Below are 21,817 nucleotides of genomic sequence, written 5' to 3'. Positions count from 1 at the left end.
GTGGGTTTGCCCCGGGTCCCCCGGTTTCCTCCCACCGTCCAAAAACATAAACTATAGCCAATCGACTAAACCAAATTATCATCGAAAACAACCCTAGTTTACACTTCACACGCGGCGACAAGCAAGGGAGTTCTCGAGACCTACCTGAGCTCGAACTCCCCTCTCGCCCTTCTAACGGGAGGGAGCCCCGGGCTCAAGGATATTACAAGCTCAGGGCTTTCTCCCAGGACAGCATGCCAAATACGCTTTATTGATTTAAGTGTGAAATCTTGAAATATATTAAAACAAACAATTAATTTTTTCAAAATCATCAACCGAGAGAACCAAACCAATTCTCAATTTATCCGGAATCGTGGAATTAAGAACATCCTGGTGATGACTCTCTCAAAACTAGTTTGTGTTCCAGTTAGCACTTCTCTATAGCTCTTACTGTATATCAGTCACGGTGATGCCCTGTTGGCTGTTTTTACAAAATAAACCCACAGCCTGCAAGCTCAAAAGCAGCAGCAACCCGACTGCTTGCAAATCCTCTCCTCTCCAACAATGCCATCAATCAAAATCAGACAGCAACTTTATAGGTAAATGAGATTTGTAAGACATGGCCATTTGCCTTTGAATATTTATATTTACGCTACATTACCAGATAAATTCTGGTAAAGATTCCCCATAAATGAGAGTTTATGCCTTGAAGTCATGATGATATGTGTTAAGAGTAGACCTCTGTTGTGGATAATAGACGTGACGTAATGCGGGAGAGCTGGAACAAACTGAATTTCTAGAAACAGCTCTGCGGTATCATGCGGTTTTGTCCTCATATCCTTAATTACACCATTTTTTATTAACTGACCATCTTTAAAATCAACATCAATACATTTTGGATAGGAATATTCCTCTTTCGCTTTATAAAAAATATTATATTAAATATAATAAATATTAAAATCTATATTAAAGTCTCTGCATGTGGTGGTGAACTGCTATGATGCAGCAGTAGCTTACTGTACTTACATATAGATCCGACTGGCTTATTACAGTACGGAGTGATTAGAATTCCTGTGTACTAATTCTTTCCCACACAGGCAAGATATTCCCAATGGACAGATGAGGGAATGCTCTGCATTCACAACCGGGATCATTATTTCACTCCCTACAGCTGAGCAGCCCAGAAACTGATTCCATGCACCAAGCAGACAAAATCTTCACTGAAGTCTGCAGGCTTCACAACCCTGTGAAAACACACCACTGGAGTGCAGCCATCAAATTATGCATAAAATTATAGAAGTTGCTTCTTGATGCTCAAATACAATCTGTTTCGACATTCTAAAGATTTTATACGAGCAGCACATCACGGAAAAATAATTACAGTTTTATTAGAGCCAAAGTTTGTTATTTAATTTTTTTTACTTGATTAAAACAATGCCAGCAAAACATCTTAATTGTTTGTCAAATACACATAATCATATCAAACACTACAAAGCACTTTAACAATTTATTACAATTATAAATATATAAATATATACATTTTAATATAACATTTTTTGCATACAGATGAAGTCAGAATTATTAGCCCCCTGTTTATTTTTCCCCCCAATTTCTGTTTAACGGATAGAAGATTCGTTCAACACATTTCTAAACATAATCGTTTTAATAACTCATTTCTAATAACTGATTTTTTTGTATAACGATGGTTTGTTCGGTAGAGTAACGAAAAAATATTTAGCTTAAAGGGGCTAATCATTTTGACCTTAAAATTTGCTTTAAAAAATTAAAAGCTGCTTTTATTCTAGCCAAAATAAAACAAATAAGACTTTCTCCAGAAGAAAATATATTATCAGACATACTGTGAAAATTTCCTTGCTCTGTTAAACATCATTTGGGAAATATTTAAAAAAGAAATGTCGGGGGGGGGGAAGGGGGTAATAATTCTGACTTCAACTGTATATGTATAGTATATGTATACTGTGTATGTATAAAAATATATGTACAAAATATACATTTTCAAATTATTTTTAGTCTTTTATTTCCCTCTATTTAAACAAAACTATATCACATTTTAATAAAGACTATCATAAAACTGTTTGAATTCAGACCAGTTCTAACATATAAATGTTCAATCGTGTTCAATAGTGCTTCATGGAGTTAATATTAATAGGCTGACATTAATGAAAAAGTCCAGACAGATGAACTCACGACACTCCCCTCTAAAAGTTCCATTTGTGTTTAATTAACTATCGTCTGAGAGCATACTAATTGTCAATTATATAAAGACGGGCAGATTTTCTCCTCTCCTCTACAAATAACTAAAGATTAAAATCCCACCCAGTCCTGATTCCTATCCCCTTGATTAGCTGAGAAGTTTGATCTACAGTAGAGTGAAACACATATTTAAAAATGCAGTTACATGTGAAATTACGTAAGTCATCGACTCCTGGGATTCTGCATGCAGCAAATGTTTCATTCCCATCTCACCTCGATCTTCAGCAACCACAGCAGATGCGGAATGAAATGCGAAGGAGCAGCTATAATGAAACACCATCTCATATGTGACACTGGAGAAAACTACAAAGCACTAAAAGCTCACAAGTCAATGCCAGTAGATCCCATGAGCGCTGAAGCTCAGAGCACGACTAAAGGGGTTGGTAGGTCACCCGTTAAGAAGTTAATTGTAAACGATGAGGCATGAACGAACGCCACTTACTATAGAAAATCTCCAATGCAGCATCACTAGTGTTAATGAAGACTCCGCTCATCCACACACACCTGACATCTGCTTTGATCGTCCCGTCAATCTCAAAAAAACAGATACCAGACACACCAAAGCCAGTACAACTGTCACACTTCATATTCCCGCACGCAGATACAGTAGGATTACTCACTGTGAGCGGATGGATGTAGGAGATCTTCTCAAGTGAGTCGCACACCTGCTTGAAGCATTGATCCTCCCACTAGCAGAACATTTGTTGTCCGTATCGCTCTCTTGCTCTTACTCTACTGCTCTTTTCCTCTCTCTTCTTTCTTTATGTGTCTCTCGCCCTCCCCTCATGCGCTCTTGCGTCCCGGTCCCCTCCCCCGCTCACTCAAACACTGAGGGCTGTCCATCTGAGCTGTCTGATGGAGCTCACATTTGCATTTATCGTGCTTTGCCTTAATTAAACACACTCCTCCTCCCCATCACCGACTGTCGCTCAGGCAACCAATTCACTAACAAATTATGCCCTATATATCCCATTTAGAAAGCTGTAATCCCACCTTAACGTGCCTTTTAAGCAATTTCCTCTTTGTTTGCTCCTGACATCCTGTATTGAGCCTTCAGGTGGGTTTATTTATTCAGAAGTCCATTTTCTTAGCTTTTTTTAAGTTAATGATCTATTAAAAGCTCTTAATTTAAAGGAAGTGGATTAGGGGATTGAGTGGGAAATCATGGAAACAATGTGGTCATTTTTTTACAAATATAATATAGTGTAATATAGGAAATGTTACAATTGTAATGTTAACAATATTAACATGACTTTCTTCCATGCAATGTAGGTTTTTAGAAATGTGATGTTTCGATTGCCAAACTTCAGCATATATGAAATTCAAAACCTTTTAAGTCCTCTCCTCTTTCCAAACATTTTAAGACCTCATCAGCAACATTTTAACTTACAGTATATTTACTAAACACTGATTGTAAACTAAAACATTATTCATTTAATGAATAAAAAGGCTAATCCAGCAGGTAGCGCCTATAGTACAGCAGGAATAACAGCGTTTTCCTGCTTACTGCCGTAAACAATACAGCTTGATGTAAAATCGAGCAAGATTTCATCGATTCCCGAAAAATACACAACATCCCGATATTCAAAGACTAAATTCAGGTAAACTTTAGCATCCTGATACAAAATGTAATATCTTGTAGAATAGCGTTTAAGACATTTTAAATACTTTTAAGGGCCTTAAATTTCTCTAAATTGATTTATCAACTTTTAATACTTTTTAAGACCCCGTGGACACCCTGTGTGAATATCTTCATTAAAAGAACAATGTCTTTATAAAGAAAAAAATATAGCAGGAATTTAAGGGTATATTGGTTACTGATAACCTAATATTCCTTCCATACAAGTACAAATTAGCAACAACCCTGCTTAGCTTGAGATTAAGGTATGCCAGCTTTTAAAATGTAAAAATGAGACCCTGGACCACAAAAACTAATCTTTATTTATTTATTTATTTATTTATTTATTTATTTATTCATTCATTCATTTATTTATTTGACATGGACATTACAATTACACTGGACAACCAAACGCATTTGTTTAAGTGTTTTAGCAGACTTGCTAATTCTCAACACCTGTCCACGGGAGGCTTGACATAAAATTTTAATTTAATAGATACATATACACAACATTATAATTCTTTACATAAAATTGATGTAAGGCAAAAGCAAAGGCAGCATGATCGAACAAACTAATAGTAGACTATTTGTGCAAACACTGATGTTTTGTTTTTAATGACTTTTTAAGAACACTACTAAAAACATTTATATTACTTACTAATTTTAGGCAAACTGGTAAATCATTCCAGAATTCCAAAACAGACTGCCCAAAAGAGGTCTTACACTTTGGTACAAGGCAGTCGCCACTAGCAGTTGCTCGTGTGACTCTAGAAGAGGTCTGGTGCCTTCTGATTAGATCAGAAAACAGCATTGGAACATGATTATTTAAACATTTAAAAACCAATTTAAGATAATTAAGTTTAATAAAATATCATTTTGCATGGGGGTATTTGTGGGAATATCCAAAATGACATTTCATGAGTCAAAATCATTCATTTTTATTTCCTCCCAAAAAAATCATTAGAATATTAAAGATCATGCTCCATGAAAACATTATCGTTGTTACCGACTCGGTCCCAGTCATTCCCCTCGCTGGCCAGCAGAGGTCACCATCCCCGGACTTTTAAGCATTACATCATCCATCTAAACTGATTGTGCACACACCTGAACTGAATCTAGTTAGCGACCCACGCTTCCTATATAAGCCACACTCAAAAACCAGTTCATTGCGAAGTCTTGTTTAGCCCCGGCCAGTATTACTGAGCTTTCTTTCCTGTCTGATCTTCTGAGAATAACCCCAGACTGTTTCTGACTTTGAGTTGACTTCTGCCTGCCCACGACTCTTGCTTTATACACAGACTCTGAACCACGCTGCCTGCCCTCGACCCAAGCCTGTCTAACGCATTCTGAACCACACCGCCTGCCACTGATCTATGCCTGGTAAATCACTCTGTGTCTGTCAGCCGCCAGCCCCAAGACCATTACTGATTACTGTTGATGTGTGTTTGCACTTTAGTGCGTATTGGATGTTTGTGTTTGACTGTGACTAATAAATACTGCATAATGGATCCCTCCGTGTCAGTCTCCTCGTTACAATCGTAAATATATCAAAACTTAATTTGATTAGTAATGCATTGCTAGGAATGGAATTTTTTTTCCATCACATCATTCGTAGACTGGTGATGGTTGCTCTTCGCCACTGTCTTGCTTGGGACTTGTGGAGCAGCACATCAGTATTAGTACTTCTAGCAGTGAATATTAAACCACACTGAACTGAACTTCAACTCTGAAAACTGGACTGACACAGTTTCAATCTACTAAAACTTCTATGTTAAGCTGCTTTCACACAATCTACATTATAAAGGCGCTATAAAATTAAGGTGAATTTTAAATTTTATTGAATTTGGACAACTTTAAATGCGATTTCTCAAATCCTCCTTTTTCAAATAGAATTTTAGCTAAAAATTGTCAAATCCTAACAAACCAAAAATAAAGACATCAATGGAAAGCTTATTTATTCACCACAAAGATGCTTAAATCACTTTGATTATTACTTTATTTTTGAAAATTGGCATCCCAGACCCCTACTGATTTGTATTTACAAGACTGTCTAGGATATATAAAAAATGCAATTCAAGTCAAAAAGAATATCATACTTGCCTAGAACAAGAGGCCAAATACCAATTTTGGCTGAACGGTTTCTTTAAGACTCTCCTGCAAACAAGTAATGAGTCAAATAAGCTCAGGTAAACACACAGACAGCATGTTACCGAATCAGACGTTTGCAAACCCAGCAAACAGATGTGTACCGTATGACAGCAAAATACTGCTGTCCACAGCATAACTCAAAGAGATAATGCAGGATTAGAAGAAAATCTCTAACCCCACTGAGAGACGTGTTTTGTAGTAATCAGTGAGCATAATCTGCAGGCCTTGGAAAGCTGAAAACACATGGCTCATGTACAGCTTGTCAATCAGAGAATGAAGAAGCTCACTAAAAAAGCTGCTATTAGAATAAGACCTGAAAGGTGGCAGAAGAAAACACAGTTCTATTAGCTTTCTATTAAGTTATCCTTAAATTATATCAATGGAATCGATCATATGAAGTGTTAAAATCTCAATTTAATTCAGAAACACAATTGAATTAATATGTACTATTATTTTAAATTAGAAGAATATTAAAGCTAATAATAATAAACAAATAACATGAAAAAAACAAACAAAAAAGAAGCTCTGATCAACAATACCAAAACAAATATAAAGCAAATTAACTATGATGCAACGCAAGCAACTAAAACTTGGCCAATAAACAAAAAAAAAAAAACTGAAAAAGCCCAGAATAACAAGACAAAGAAAGACAAAACCTAAATCAACTCTGGATAAATATATAAAACAATAAAATAACACAACAAAATGATATAAAAACAGTAAAGAGCTTTAAACATCAAAACAAAATAGCAAAAACATTGCCCTGAACATTGAAATAAAGCAAAGCATTGTGTTAGAAGTTGCTTATAGGATTAACAGAGATCAATGATTTGAATGAAAGGTCATCTTACTCTAACTACATCCTTTTACAAAACACACCCTGGCTAACTGTGTCACGTCACACCGAGTGTTGTCTTTCAGACTGCCCAGAAGCTGTCAAACAGCTCATATCTGATCTTTAGCTCCCCCTGATATCTTAAACCGCTTCTAATGAAGACCGCTGAGCCTTGCAGGTGTTCTGCATCCCCATCTGTCCTCCGAGAGGTGGAGAACAGGACAAAAAACAATCTTAAAACAGATCGGTTAGTAAGTCTCGACAACAGCCTCAGAGAAAAAGTTGTTTTTCTGTCATAAAATAGATCCTGTTCCTGTCTCACTATCTGTCTTCAGGGAGACAACAGACAAAAGCACAAAAGCAAAATGACTCTGGCTAAAAATATATTTGGCTCATAAAAGTTTTAAATCGAATCACACAGACCACAAGATCTCAAACCGATACGAGGATTTAGTGTGTAGGTGAGCTTTTAGGTGCTTTTGAAGGAAGTGCAATCTCTGACAGCAGCATTACTAATACATTGTGCCGTTCTGACTAATAAAGGCTTACTAAAAAATCTTCCTCCTGGAGCGCATGCCTGCATAGCATAAGAATATTAATCTATTCAAATGATAATCCAAAATGTCTTAGAATATATGAATAATAATGTGACAACTCAAACTTAAGCAAGGGAGTGAAAAATCTCAAAGGAGTTGGCTCTGTTACTCTCTTTGAGCGAGAGACTTTCAAAAAATCATGTATTCTGTACTTTGCCAAACATACACTGAATATAGTCACATCCTTTTATCCTGAGAACCTGATTTAGGCTTTGTGTTGTTAGCCTTGAGTGTTGTTGCAGTAAAAATGTCAACAAGATAGTACATCTTTCTGCAGTAATTTTTTTCAGCTATGTTGAAATTACAGGAATTGTTACTAATAATCACTGAAGCATCAGGTCATCAAATCATTTCATAAAATCAATCACTCTTTTGCCAAACAGTTTGCTAACTGTAACACTGAAGCATATGCCGAGTTCAGACTGGATGATTTTAGCCCCGATTCTCACTTGCCGACAGGTTTTGAGAAATTGCAGACAAATGTCTGAAATCACAGGCAAATCGGTGCTCGTTCACGTGAGTAACAGTCACACACTGTGACTCTGCGATCTGAAAGAATTGCCGATGAGTAGCCGACACCGGTGAGATATTTGGCATGCTAAATATCTGGAGCTGTCGGTGCGTCAAAATCGTATCGTGTGAAATGGGTTCTGATTGAAAATAACATCGGCGATCACCTACAGCCAATAAGAGAGAAGCATCCACTAGTATGGGTATCTGCAGGCCAGTGGGAGGATGGGGGAGATGTTAAAATTGGACCCAAGAAATGGAGGACAAACTAGTGAAAAATTGCCAGGAGCACCCGTGTCTGTTTGACGTGTCATCTAAGCAATACCACAACTGGGTTGAAAAAGTTAAAAAGTTGAAGAGAAATTGTTAATTCCCTTCAAAACCCTGGTGAGCAAAATAAGTTTTTTTTTTACCCCACAAGACTTTTTCTCATTATGTATTATGTGACCTCACATTGTTTCCATGTCACTTCTCGCATTTGTTTGGTTGTGAGACGTAGTTTGTGGACCGAGACAATGTTTTTGGCATTTCCTTACATTCCAACGTCATGCAGTGTGAAACCCCCTGTTGCCGATCCATCCTTCAGTGTAAACACAACACCCACCGACAGAACGCTACCTCAGATAGTCATGCAGTGTGAAAACATCTGTGACACGACTAGTTTGAAAATCATGCCATCTGAACTCTGTATTAAATGATAACAGCAAAACAAAAATAAATCTAATGCCCTTAACAGCATAATGAAAATGTCCTGAACAACGAAATGAAGCAAAGCAAAACAAAAACCCTGAACCAAATGAAAAAGTCTAGAACAAGCACTCAAATTGAAACAGACATGAACAAAAAATTAAAACAAAGCCCTAAACCAGTGTTCCCAACCTTTTTTTTGCCTGAGACCCCCTTTTACCCTGGAAAATATTGTAAGGCCCCCCTCCGCATTTAATGATATTAACGCTCATATAAGTTTGCCGTAACAATGACAGAAAAATGTTGTTTTCAAACAAACTATATGTGTATTACTAGATATGTTTATGCACAAATAATAGCCTAATGTAAATTATAAAAGCAAAACATAAGTAGTCCATTTGTAACTGAAAAAACATAAGCCTTTGGCTTTTAAATTGGCCCTATATTAGTTGCCAATTAGTTGCCACTTTTTAAAAATTTTCTTAGAAGTAGCTGTGGCGTCCCTCATCTCATTTTGGGTGTATGTCAATTTTTTTGCCTTGCTCTCAAAAAATGTTCTGGGCATGTCTTATTAATTTGGACAGCCTCGTGCATTCGTTAGCAAGAACTTTGGCGCAGATAACACACTGTGGCTGGGACAGGGACTCTTTGCTTCGAGAAAATGGAATAAAACCATAGTACAGGTAACTATCTAGGTATTTTCTGCATTTCCTGTTTTCAGTATTGCTAGTGCTGCAACCCGAAATGTTTAAAGCTTCCTCACTTGAATCCATTATTCTTTGGTCATAAGCATTAGTCTTTTTTGTAGAGGACAAATTACAAATTTGTCTATTTTCTGGTCTGCCAGGGGATAAAATGAACTAAGGCAACATGATCATTCTTCTAATTGTCCACTGCTAATTTTTAAAATACGACGCGAGCCCCCACAGAGCTTGCTAAGGCATCCTTATGGGCTAGGACCCCCCCCCCCCCCCCACACACACACACACACACACACACACACACACACCAAAAACTAAAAAACAATAAAGACCATAACAATAACACAAATTAAAACAAAACATGACAACACAAATGTAAAATTCTTAACAATGAATCCAAGTAAAGCCAAACGAAAAAATAAAGCCCAGAGCAACAAAACATCAATCCAGAAAAATCAAACAAACTTAAACTAAGTAAAATTAAAGTAGGAACAAAACAAACAAAATGAAACATAAAACTAAGCATCTATAACTCTCAGAACAATCACACAAATTGAAACATAACATGAACAAAACCAAAATAAAGGCAAATAAATCTCCAGAAAAAGAAGTAACGACATTAAACAAAAATAAAGCCCTAAAAATGTCAAATAAAAAGCAAAACAAAAACAAGGCCCATAGCAACAACAAAAAACAAACAAAAATAAAGCCCAGAAAAACAATATGAAACAAAAACCATGATCAACCGCCACAAAAACTCATCGGAATTCATCCGAAACTGAATTCAAGCAGCACAACATTAGCAGACCCCCATTGTTCTCCATCACGTCCCCCTTCCCAGTTCCCTAATGCATTTTGAAGAAAACATTACTCAGATTAGCACAGAGCCAAACTGACTCATGTTCAAAACATTTACACAACAGGATCACAACTGCTGTCGCTGACCTCATCTCCTGTGTGGGAGGTTAGTTTTAATAAAATAATAAAAAAACAAAAAAATCCCCACAGAGACAACGCATCTCACCTCTATACAATTTGCATGATCGGGTTGTTGGATGAGTCCTGTGATGGGTTTTCATTTTTAGCCGTAATGTAATCATACTATCGCATCTCCCGACTGTAGTCTAGTAATGTATGGTTGTGGAGGGGACAGATGATAAGTACATCACATGATGCAGTGGCATGTTTTCATCCTCTCAGGGGCAGAATGATGTAACTCACGAAGGCCTGTTGCTGTGACCAGGAAACGACCTCTAGAAACACTAGGATTTGAAGGTTTCATTGACATGGAAACGCCCTTTGGGAAGATGACACCTATTTATGTTGAACTCCACCCTTCAAATGAGCAGGTGCAGCCAAACCGTGCACTTCATTATCTGTAAACACAGATTTTCTTTTAACAAAGCAGCTAGTAAAGTTTAGTATCTTGTAAGTCGATCAAGTACACTCAATTTTAGTCTAGCTTAGCAACAGCACCGCAATCTTAAGATTTCTGATTAATAAATTTATAAAAAGGCAGAGCACCTTTCATCTTTTTCAGTTGATCTCAGCAATCTCCTATGCAGTTACAAGAATGGGCTTCACATAAATGAAGTGATATAGGAACAAATCCAGCATTATGGATGGGACATTTGCAGTTAAAATCTCAAAACATAAAATCACAGAGAAAAAAAATACACTCACTGGCCACTTTATTAGGTACACCTGTCCAACTGCTAATTAATGCAATTTTCTAATCAGCCAATCACATGGCAGCAACTCAATGCATTTAGGCATGTAGACATGGTCAAGACGATCTGCTGCAGTTCAAACAGAGCATTAGAATGGTGAAGAAAGGTGATTTAAGTGACTTTGTATGTGGCATGGTTGTTGGTGCCAGACGGGCTGGTCTGAGTATTTCAGAAACTGCTGGGATTTTCATACAACCATCTCTAGGGCTTACAGAAAAGGGTCTGAAAAAAAGAAAATATACAGTGAGCGGAAGTTCTGTGGGCGCAAATGCCTTGTTGATGCCAGACATCAGAGGAGAATGACCAGACTGGTTCAAGCTGATAGAAAGGCAACAATAACTCAAATAACCACTCGTTACAACCAAGGTATGCAGAAGAGCATTTATGAACACACAACATGTCAAACCTTGAGGCAGATGGGCTACAGCAGCAGAAGACCACACTCATTTCAGCTAAGAACAGGAAACTGTGGCTCACACAGCCTCACCAAAATTGAACAATTGAAGAAAAACCTTGCCTGGTCTGATGAGTCTCAATTTCTGCTGCGACATTCGGATGGTAGGGTCAGAATTTGGCATCAACAACATGAAAGCATGGATCCATCCAGTCTTGTATCAACGGTTCAGGCTGATGGTGGTTGTATAATGGTGTGGGGGATATTTTCTTGGCACACTTTGGGCCCATTAGTACCAATTGATCATTGTGTCAGCACCACAGCCTACCAGAGTATTTTTGCTGACCATGTCCATCCCTTTACGATCACAGTGTACCCATCTTCTGATGGTTAATTCCAGCAACCATAAAGTGTGAATCATCTCAGACTGGCTTCTTGAGCATGACAATGAGTTCACTGTACTCAAATGGCCTCCACAGTCACCAGATCTAAATGCAATAGAGAATATTTGGGATGTGGTGTAACAGGAGATTTGCATCATGGATGTGCAGCCAACAAATCTGCATCAACTGTGTGATGTGATCATGTCAGTATGAACCAAAATCTCTGAGGAACATTTCCAGTACCTTGTTGAATCTATGCCATGAAGGATTAAGGCAGTTCTGAAGTTCAAAAGGGGGTCCAACCTAGTACAAATAAGATGTACCTAATAAAGTGGCTGGTAAGTGTATGTTAACATTATATTGAAACATCTCTTTATATTTTCCACAACAACTAACCACAGAGTTATGGGAGCAGAAAATATCAATCTGTAAACATTTTTATATTCTAAATAAGGAAAATGTACATGCATTATGGACGTGATCATAAAAGTTAGCGAGTTCACAGTATACAGCATACTTTGTAGAAATTCTAAGAATTAAACTGCACAACCCCCAAAAAATAATGCTCATGAAAAGGATAAGAGTTGGCTCACTATAGAACAAAAATCATATTGTTGACATGATTTGCATTTATGATTAAGCTTATTTATTTAAGCTTGGATGTGATATTTTTCCTTTATGGATGTGACAGATATAAAATTGGCACTTGTGTGATTTTGCTAAATCAAATATAATAGTTTGAAAACATTAACAGAGACATTTTTAGTATTTTTAAAGTACAGTAAAATTCTTGCTTACACAAAAAACGCAGAAACGGTTCCAACATTTTGGCAAAAACCAAATTTTTTTTTCAAGGCAAGGTTGACATTCGCATATATTTGCTCATAGACTCTCTCTCTCTCTCTCTCTCTCTCTCTCTCTCTCTCTCTCCAATGATAATAATAATAATCATTGTCAACATCATTATAATCATCATTATTATTATTTTGAACTTTTTAAAAAATCATTATTTAAACATACTTAGAATACTCTATTAAGCATAAAACAAGGTTTCTGCAGGTTTCACCAAGTTAAATTTATGACTTTTTAAGACTATTATGAATGAAATTTTTGACTTGTACAGGGCCAAATGCTAAGGAGTTTTTCGAATGGCCCAGATGGAAAAGATTTTTATTTGCCCTATCAAAGGAATTATTAGAATTTAATGCATTTGATCATACAATAATTATTCAATAATAAAAATATATATAATATTTATATATATATATATATATATATATATATATATATATATATATATATATATATATATATATATATATATATATATATATATATATATATATACATATATATATATACATATATATATATATATATATATATATATACATATATATATATATATATATATATATATATATATATATATATATATATATATATATATATATTAGATATTTCTTAGCAAAATATTGTGTCAAAACAAGCAAGCTCTAGTTGTAAACATACACTTTTATTGACATGAGCTTTCTTTAAAAATAAAAGAAAAATTTGACAAATGTTTTAAAGTTTTAAAAACTATAATAAACTAAATCTATGCACAACAGCCAGTCCAAGTCAGTGCCCTCAGCAGTAAATACATGAAGAATGTTATAGTGAGGAAAATAATTAAACCATTATGGTAAATAGAGTTAAAATGACATTTTTAAATGAAAAAGTTTAATTGAGATGGATTGTTGGTGATTGTATGGGTGTTCATGATCCGATTGGGTAGCTATGATAAACTGATAAAAGCTATAATGGAAAATCGAAAGCAAATCTGCTTTGCCAGGCAAACTCTATGGCTTTACTAAATTACTGCAGAGTTTAAATGTAGCAAAATTAATGTAAATAATAATGCTTCTGCATTTGGTTGTTTTTTGGTCACCTCTTGTGACATCATGTCTGGTTTTTGGTTTTATTCAGATGTCTTTCATCCATACTGTGTTCATATTTCAGTCCAGCACTGCCAGAGTTTGTGGAAATTAATGAAACGTCTTATTTGATGTGCACCAAGCAACAAACCTAAAGCTACCTGTCCATGGCATTTGTCTAATTTGTCCAGTTGTCATTTGAATCTGAGTTATGCATATTCTAACTGTGCATAATTACACTGCATTCTTTAGCTTCCATTGTTTTCCCTGATGAACCTTTCACATAATTACTGAACAGACCCCTGCCACTGCTGTGCAGTTATTAATATCTTTGTGTTTGCAAAAAGAGAATATGAACTCCAGAGCATGTAGCATGACTCAGTGCCTCTCTCAGCTGGAGCGAGAGAGCCAGAGAGCGAGCGAGCGAGAGAGCGAGAGAGAGAGAATGAGAGAGAGAAAATGAGGTGTCTGATGAACCCACGAACCCAAACCACCATTTACAGCAATTAAAATCTCTCCTTGTCTCTCTGGCTCACCGGCTGAGAGCCCGAATGACCCGTGCCAAGAGGACACAGATGGGGAAAGGCTGTACATCACCTGCTTCCAGCTGGCCCTGTAAAAACTCAAGCAGCGGCATCTCAGATTAACTCCTACTGTAATGCCTTCATGTTGACAACAACCATTTAAAAATACATTATGCAACTCATTTAGAGATTTAAATTCTGACTTCTTCAAATATTTCTTTTGATGCTAACTGTCTGAGGAAATCTACTCTAAGTGGGCATATTCTGAAAAGAACTAGAAGAAGTATAAACCTATCGGGTTACTGCAGATGGCTCCTGTAACAGCAGAAACTTTAACGAAAGGCCCAAGAGGATGACAGTAAGAAGGGCGTCTCAGACAGACTCTAGCTGCTGCTCTGATATTAAGCTGGCTACTTTTGACACTGACATTCTTCAACCTGTCGAGTCTAGAAACAGCAACAACATTCTGGGGATCTTAGTGTTTGGGACCTTCATCAATGTCCTTTGATGCACACACAGAAGATGCAACAGATAATTTTATTTTTTTTAAACAAAATTGTGTGATTTATATATTATGGGCAAACATAGTATAAAGAAAACTGTGTTGGATGTACATTACTGGTCAAAAGCTTGGCGTCAGTTTTTTTTTTAATAAATTATATTGTTCATCAGGGCAGCATTTATTGAATGTGAAAAAATTTAATTGTTAAGTATTTATTAAAATTTTAAATAACTGTTTTCGGATTTGGATTATGACTCCAAGACTGGAGGAATGAAACAGAATATTCATAATTACAAATCACTGGAATAAATTAATAAATTAAATTATAAACTACTTTTGAACAGTTATTTTATGGTGGATTAACATTTCACAATTTTACAATTTGTACTGTATTTTTGATGAAATGGTGAGCAGGATAACTTATTTTAAAACATTTAAAAATCATTCTGACCCCAAACTTTTGACCGGTAGTGTATATATTATATTAAAGTATAATATTATATAAAAGAAAACTGTGTTGGATGAGTTACTAATTATACCATTACAACTCAATTTAAATGATCTTTTGCGTTACTTAAGCTGCGGTCTCACTGGACTTTTCTCCCCATAGACTTCCATTCATACGCACGCGAATGCGTCAGATAGGAAACGCAGGGTCATGCGTTAAGTTTCGCAGTTCACTGCAGTGCAAAGTTCAAGCTTGGTGAACTCTGACCTGCAAAATTGCATCACTTGACTGCGTGAGACCAATCGAGGATCAAAACATGACCTCTCTGGACAGAAATGTAAAACATGAAGCAATCGCTCGCTTTTTTTAATGTCTCATAAACTTGTTTAATCCCGCACCTTTTCGCAGCGCCGTACCACAGAATTTCGCACGCACAAACTCTAGTGTGACCGCAGCTTTAGTCTGAAAAGTAACTTGGTTACTCATTAAGTAATTAAATTACTTCACTAAATAGTAATTAACATAAATCGTAGTGCACATACAATAGGACGTAAACTCTTAATTCTTTAAATAAGAGTCAAACTAGACATTTTAGCTTTGTTTAAAAAAAATTCAAACCTAAAATATAAACAAAGTCAGTATTAAAACAAACACAAAACATTTCAATAGAATGACACAATATTTCACAGCATATGACGTATATTTACATTTTCTGCAGTTGTCAAACATAAAACTTTCTTAAGTTGAAAAATTGAGTTAATATGCAAAAGATCTGAACACAAAATATTTACTTACAATTACTCTGAATTTATACCTTATATAGTAATGCTATTTTCTCTATTTTTTATTAAGCATATATAGTTTTTAATCAATTATACATGTTTTAAGTTTGGAAAAGTATAATTATTCTGTTAAATATGCATTACTATGCTTTTCTGAATTTATTACTTAAATTGTCATGAACTAATTTCTCTTTTTATTAAGCATATATGCAGTTGCCTTATAAATGACAAATGTTATTTAGTTGAAAAATAGAATTATTCTGCTAAATATACTCTTGCTTCTCCGAATTGATTCATATAGAATTGTTGACTATATGTACATTTACTTTACTTTCGTCAGTGAAAAAATAATTTAATTACAGTAAGTAGTTTGTTACTAAATACAAATAACACTGCTCACTCTATAAAAAATTACATATGAAAATTTGAAATGCTTTGATATACATATTTATAAACATATATACTACCTGACAAAGGTCTTGTCGCCTATCCAAGTTTTAGGAACAACAAAAAATAACTTGACTTTTAGTGGATCATTTGGTATCAGAAATGGCTTATATGAAAGGCAAAGGCCTCAAGATTACAGTTATTTTACCAAAATAAAATATGATCATGCCTTGATTTTTAATTATTTATTTAATTTAATTAATTAGGACAGTAAAGACTGACTTTGTATAGAATATAAAGTCATGATGCAGTGGAAAAAGAATTAATACTGTCTCTGACTACAATGAGCTTGGACAATGGCATCCATCTCTGCAAAGGCTCAAATAAGTTATTAATAAAGTGTTCAGGACTCCTTGAGTTCATCAAGATTATTTATATTCATCATCAATGCCTCCTCCTTCATCTTACCCCAGACATGCACAATAATGTTCATGTCTGATGACTGGGCTGACCAATCCTGTAGCACCTTGACCTTCTTTGCTTTCAGGAACTTTGATGTGGAGGCTGAAGTATGAGAAGGAGCGTTATCCTGCTGAAAATTTTAATAATAAATAAATAATAATAACTCCTTACGTTTATATAGCACTTTTCTAGACAAAGCGCTTGACACAAGGGGGGGGTCTCCTCATTCACCACCAGTGTGCAGCATCCACCTGGATGACGCGACGGCAGCCATATTGCGCCAGACTGCACACCACACACCACACATTAGCTGATTGGTGCAGAGGAGATGGTAATAAAGCCAATTATGATATGGGGAGGGGGGGGGGGTGAGGAAGTCATGATGAACAGAGGCAAATTAGGCCAGAATGCTGGGGTTAAACCCCTCCTCTTTTCGAAGAACATCCTGGGATTTTTTATATATATCAAAACAAATTCCAGCATTTAATATAACACTACACAACTACCCTTTTAATATAACACAACACTACTACCCTTTTTATCTTAGTGGTCAAAACATGACCACCACAACATGTCCTTTCTGCAAATTCAGATAATGCCATCTACTAGCTGCCTGCCTACCGTGTCTGTAATGGGTCAGATGAGTGGACTGACTGTGTGTTTGCCTGCCAGAACCTCCAGAAGTGAGCCTGGACTGAGCTTTGATGCATGGCACATCAATCTGACAAGCCTCTCATCTCCCCATGTCTCCGCCATCAGAATACCCCATGGTGCCTCTGACCCTGAAGGTATTTTGATGGAATAAACCCAAATGGGCAGCTTCAGCATGAGAAAGAGAAACATGTACATCACAGCATGCTCGGGTCTAATACTTTTATGAGTGCTGCTATCCACAGTGATAAACTAGCTGCTCTCCCCCAGGCACAGGGCCTCATCATTTCACAAGAATTTTACTATTCCTACATAGGGATCATTTTGCTGATGCTAGATGGGCTGGTGCAAGTATTTCAGAAATTTATCATTTTCATGCATAACCATCACTCGGTTTTCAGAGAATGGATAAAAAATATCCAGTGAACAGCAGCTCTGTGGGCAAAAATGACTAGTTGATGCCAGAGGTCAGAGGAGAATGTCTAGCATGAGAAGGACTGCAGTAACTCAAATGACAACTTTTTATAACCAAGGCCTGCAGAAGAGCATCTCTGAACACACCATGTGTCAAATCTTGAAGCAGATAAGCTACAGAAGAAGAAAAAGAGCCATCAAATCAAATTCCTGTCTGGTAAAAACAGAAAAATAAGGCTACAATTTTACCACGCTCAACAAAATTGGATAGAAGATTGGGGGAAAGGTTGCCTGGAATGATCAGTTTTATTTCGACTGCGACATTTAAATGCTGCAACATTTGATCTGCTATAAACGGAATGAAAGCATGGATCCTGGTATCAATGGTTCAGGCTGCTGCTGGTGATGTAATGATATGGGGAGATTTTCTTGGCACAGTTTATTCCTCTTAAACCTGATTTATTCTTTAGCATTGAGTGATCTCAGTACCCCTAAGTACATCCCCTGCACTAAGCCGATGCATTTGTGATGCATTTATACTTCAGCATTCTGTCTGTTGCGATGCAGCAACACTTCCAAAATGCTTGTAGTTAGTTGTGTTCTATGTTCCACTGAGTAGAGTTTAGAAATGTGTGCAATGCTACTGTAACAGTAGCTCAAACTCAAACTCATTCAGGATGGAAAAAAGTGGGAACCAATGAACGCTCAACCACTTTTATCATGAAATAAACACAAAACATAATTCAGAGATCTTCCACAAGGTTCAAGACTTATACTTTATAATTTCTCCCCACTGTTCTCACTTCACTCCCACAGCTCTCAACCCTGCCCAACCTCATCCCAAAGCTGACCAATCACAGATTGGTTAACCACTTGTGACAATGCAGACTGCAAGGTCCAACCCAGGTTCATTCTGATTATGTACCCCTATGTACATTTCTGGAGAGCGAAATTAATAAATTATATTTCATGAAACATTTATTTCCACCAGAGGTCACTGTGTACAATTTTGAGATCTCAAATGTCTCTTGCGAGTGCCATTCGCGCCTGCTCCTCTCACGTAAATCCACCAGAGGCCGCTGTCGACTGATAATGTTTTAAAAATTACAGATTGACCACCTGGCTACATAATTCGTGTTCTCCAGAAATGTATATAGGAGTATGTTTTCAGAATGAGCCTATGTTTACAAGGTCTGTGATTGGTTGTCTTGGTAGAACTGACAAGTGTGGGCCAATAAGTGAGCAAAAATGTATACATATCATATACTGTACATTAATGATACGCTCACTTGAAACCTCGGCTGAGGTGTTACTAAAAAGAAAGTACAGTATCAGCTACTCTCAGTAGAAAACCCTACACAAATGAGCCATAACAAAATCTGCCATGCAGTGGAAAAGCAACATTAGTGGTTTCTTAAACATCACTATAGTTAAATGGCCACACAGTCACCAGATGTCATTCCAATAGAGTAAATTCTGCAAAGGCAGGTTTGGCGTATGACACCTTACCAGTGGAAGAGTTTAGTATTAGATCTATTGTTTTTTGGGGGGTTGAGTTTGCAGAAATGCTAGCAGCACATCTTCCAGGATTTTAATAAATTAATCCTTTTTCTAACAATAATTGCAAGTCAAAGAATCTTCTACAGCACCTCACACTGTGAAAGTATTACATAATCATGTTTTTACGAGTCATGGGAGCATGTTTATGCGTCCCTTGATTATTGCTGCTCTCCATCATCCATACGCATGCACATGCTTAAGTTAATGTTAGCATGCTTTTAAGGACAATATCTCTCATCGTTCATATTTTTCCATATTTTTCAAAGCTCACAAATTTTTTTACAAGCCTCTCTAGCCTCTAAGGTATTAAAAAACACCACTAAAAGGTGCTTTACTGATAACGTTTCTTTGTAAAAGACTGCTGTCAGGCAATCTGATAACAGTCATTATACACAGATTCTCATTATGCATGACTGAGATATGGATTAAACATGCAGACAAGCTTGCTTGCGAGATCAATTAATCGTCTAACCAGAATATGTGATTAATAAATGACATCAAAGTACCATCAAGGTGTATTCATTTCCAAAAAGCTTTTGAACACATCTCAAGAGTGCATATTTCTGCAAATCTTCTTGACCTGCCATACAAGCCGCAGGTTCGTTTTAATATGCATTTTTGTGTCGTGTGATTTCAATGGGTTTCCATTTATAAATGTTGTCGCAGAGAATCAAGGACTAGCTCGTCACATTGCAGCTATATTTAGTCAGACAGTTGCATGTAAGAGACACACAGAGACAGTCTGGGCTGATTAAGTTTGACAGCTCTCTCCTCCCTTCTCCTTGATATTCTAGCCAATAGATTCACATAAATACACACACACACACACACACACACACACACGCACAGAGAGAGATTCAGGAGTGTGAGAGATCAAGCAATCTCACCTGTATGTGGCTCTTATGACTGTGAAAAACAAATATAGACACAAGCTAGCACAAAGCTGGTTCTTTTGCTCTAAAGCTATGAACAGAGGCGGCTCACAGAGTCTGGCTGAGAAAACAGATCATTGAGTCTGGTACTGTATAAGAGTTTCTAAACATCTCAAGAGCTCCACAATAGGAAAAAGGCAGCTTTTCCTTACTTTTTCTGAGAGAGAGAGATTTAGGAACTAAAAAGATTGTTCAAACAAAAACGAAAATACTGTCTATTCTGTCTTGTAAATATGTGCAGTTGTGTTTCACTAAACAGATTTAGAGGAGCTGCTGTTTTTCTAACACAGTATGAATGTACGGTACGGTGAAATGGTGTTACCTTTTAATTGGTTTATTTCAATTTGTAAAGCAAAGTAAACCAATTAAAAGGTAACACTATTTCACAATATATTATTCAGTAATAATTTTGACATGAGTAAAATAAAGAGGAGTAGACACTCTTGGAGAAATCTACACCAGCACTAGAGGGCAGATGGCTTCATGTATCCACATTCTAAAGCTGAATTATAATTCACATCAATAGTTATGCATGATTTGTGATTTGTTCTGTGATTGTTTTGTTTAAAGAGCAAATTATAATGATAAGTATAGTTACTATAAACTAATTGTGTGTTCCTGTCTGAAATTGATTGTTTTTTGTTCTTGTTTTTTAGAGTCACGAATTTCTGGTTCTGGCGTAGACACACTAGATTTTATGTTTCTGTTTTGTTGAGATTTTATGTTTTGTTGAGTGTGAGTTAAAGATGGTGCAGTATTCATCATTATAAATAAATAATAAACAGTTTGCTAATATAAATAATACATGGAACAATATTGACACTATATTGATTTTTCATGTTGCTTAGGGTGTGTTGCGTAGTGATGCAAAAAGCTTTGGTAATGTCAGTCTGCAAAAAGAACCAAAACTATTATGTGTTAAAATGAGCAATAGCCCCATACCAGATGCACATCGTCTCAACATTCGTGGAATTTAATATTATTCATAATACAGTTGAAATCAGAATTATTAAACCCTCTTTATATATTTTTTCTTTTTTAAATATTTCCCAAATGATGTTTAACAGAGCAAGGAAATTTTCACAGTATGTCTGATAATATTTTTTCTTCTGGAGAAAGTCTTATTTGTTTTATTTTGGCTAGAATAAAAGCAGTTTTTAAATTTTTTTAAAAACATTTTAAGGTCAAATATATTAGCCCCTTTAAGCTATATTTTTTCGATAATCTACAGAACAAACCATTGTGATTGACTACCAATCTTGACTACCATAACCTGCCTAGTTAACCTAATTAAGTCTTTAAATGTCATTTTAAGCTGTTTAGAAGCGTCTTGAAAATATCTAGTAAAATATTATTTTCTGTCATCATGGCAAAGATAAAATAA

At 36.0% G+C, this 21,817-nt stretch overlaps 1 protein-coding gene across 4 annotated transcripts in view; it reads right to left on the bottom strand.

The window, feature by feature from the left end:
- The window catches only part of rap1gapa (RAP1 GTPase activating protein a), a 137,488-nt gene that overhangs the window by 81,309 nt on the left and 34,362 nt on the right, over positions 1-21,817 (bottom strand). The window contains exon 1 of one of the 4 annotated variants that reach the window (XM_056448678.1): positions 2,874-2,946. The exons of the other annotated variants lie outside the window; for them this stretch is intronic. The gene's annotated coding sequence lies outside the window, so the exon portion shown is untranslated. Of the gene's footprint in view, positions 1-2,873; positions 2,947-21,817 lie in introns of those variants that run through there. 4 annotated transcript variants of the gene reach the window in all.

Source organism: Danio aesculapii, chromosome 23, assembly GCF_903798145.1.
Source record: "Danio aesculapii chromosome 23, fDanAes4.1, whole genome shotgun sequence".
In the NCBI taxonomy this organism is placed as follows: domain Eukaryota; kingdom Metazoa; phylum Chordata; class Actinopteri; order Cypriniformes; family Danionidae; genus Danio; species Danio aesculapii.
Note: the sequence above shows the minus strand (reverse complement) of the source record. Positions and strands in the feature narration are given on the sequence as shown.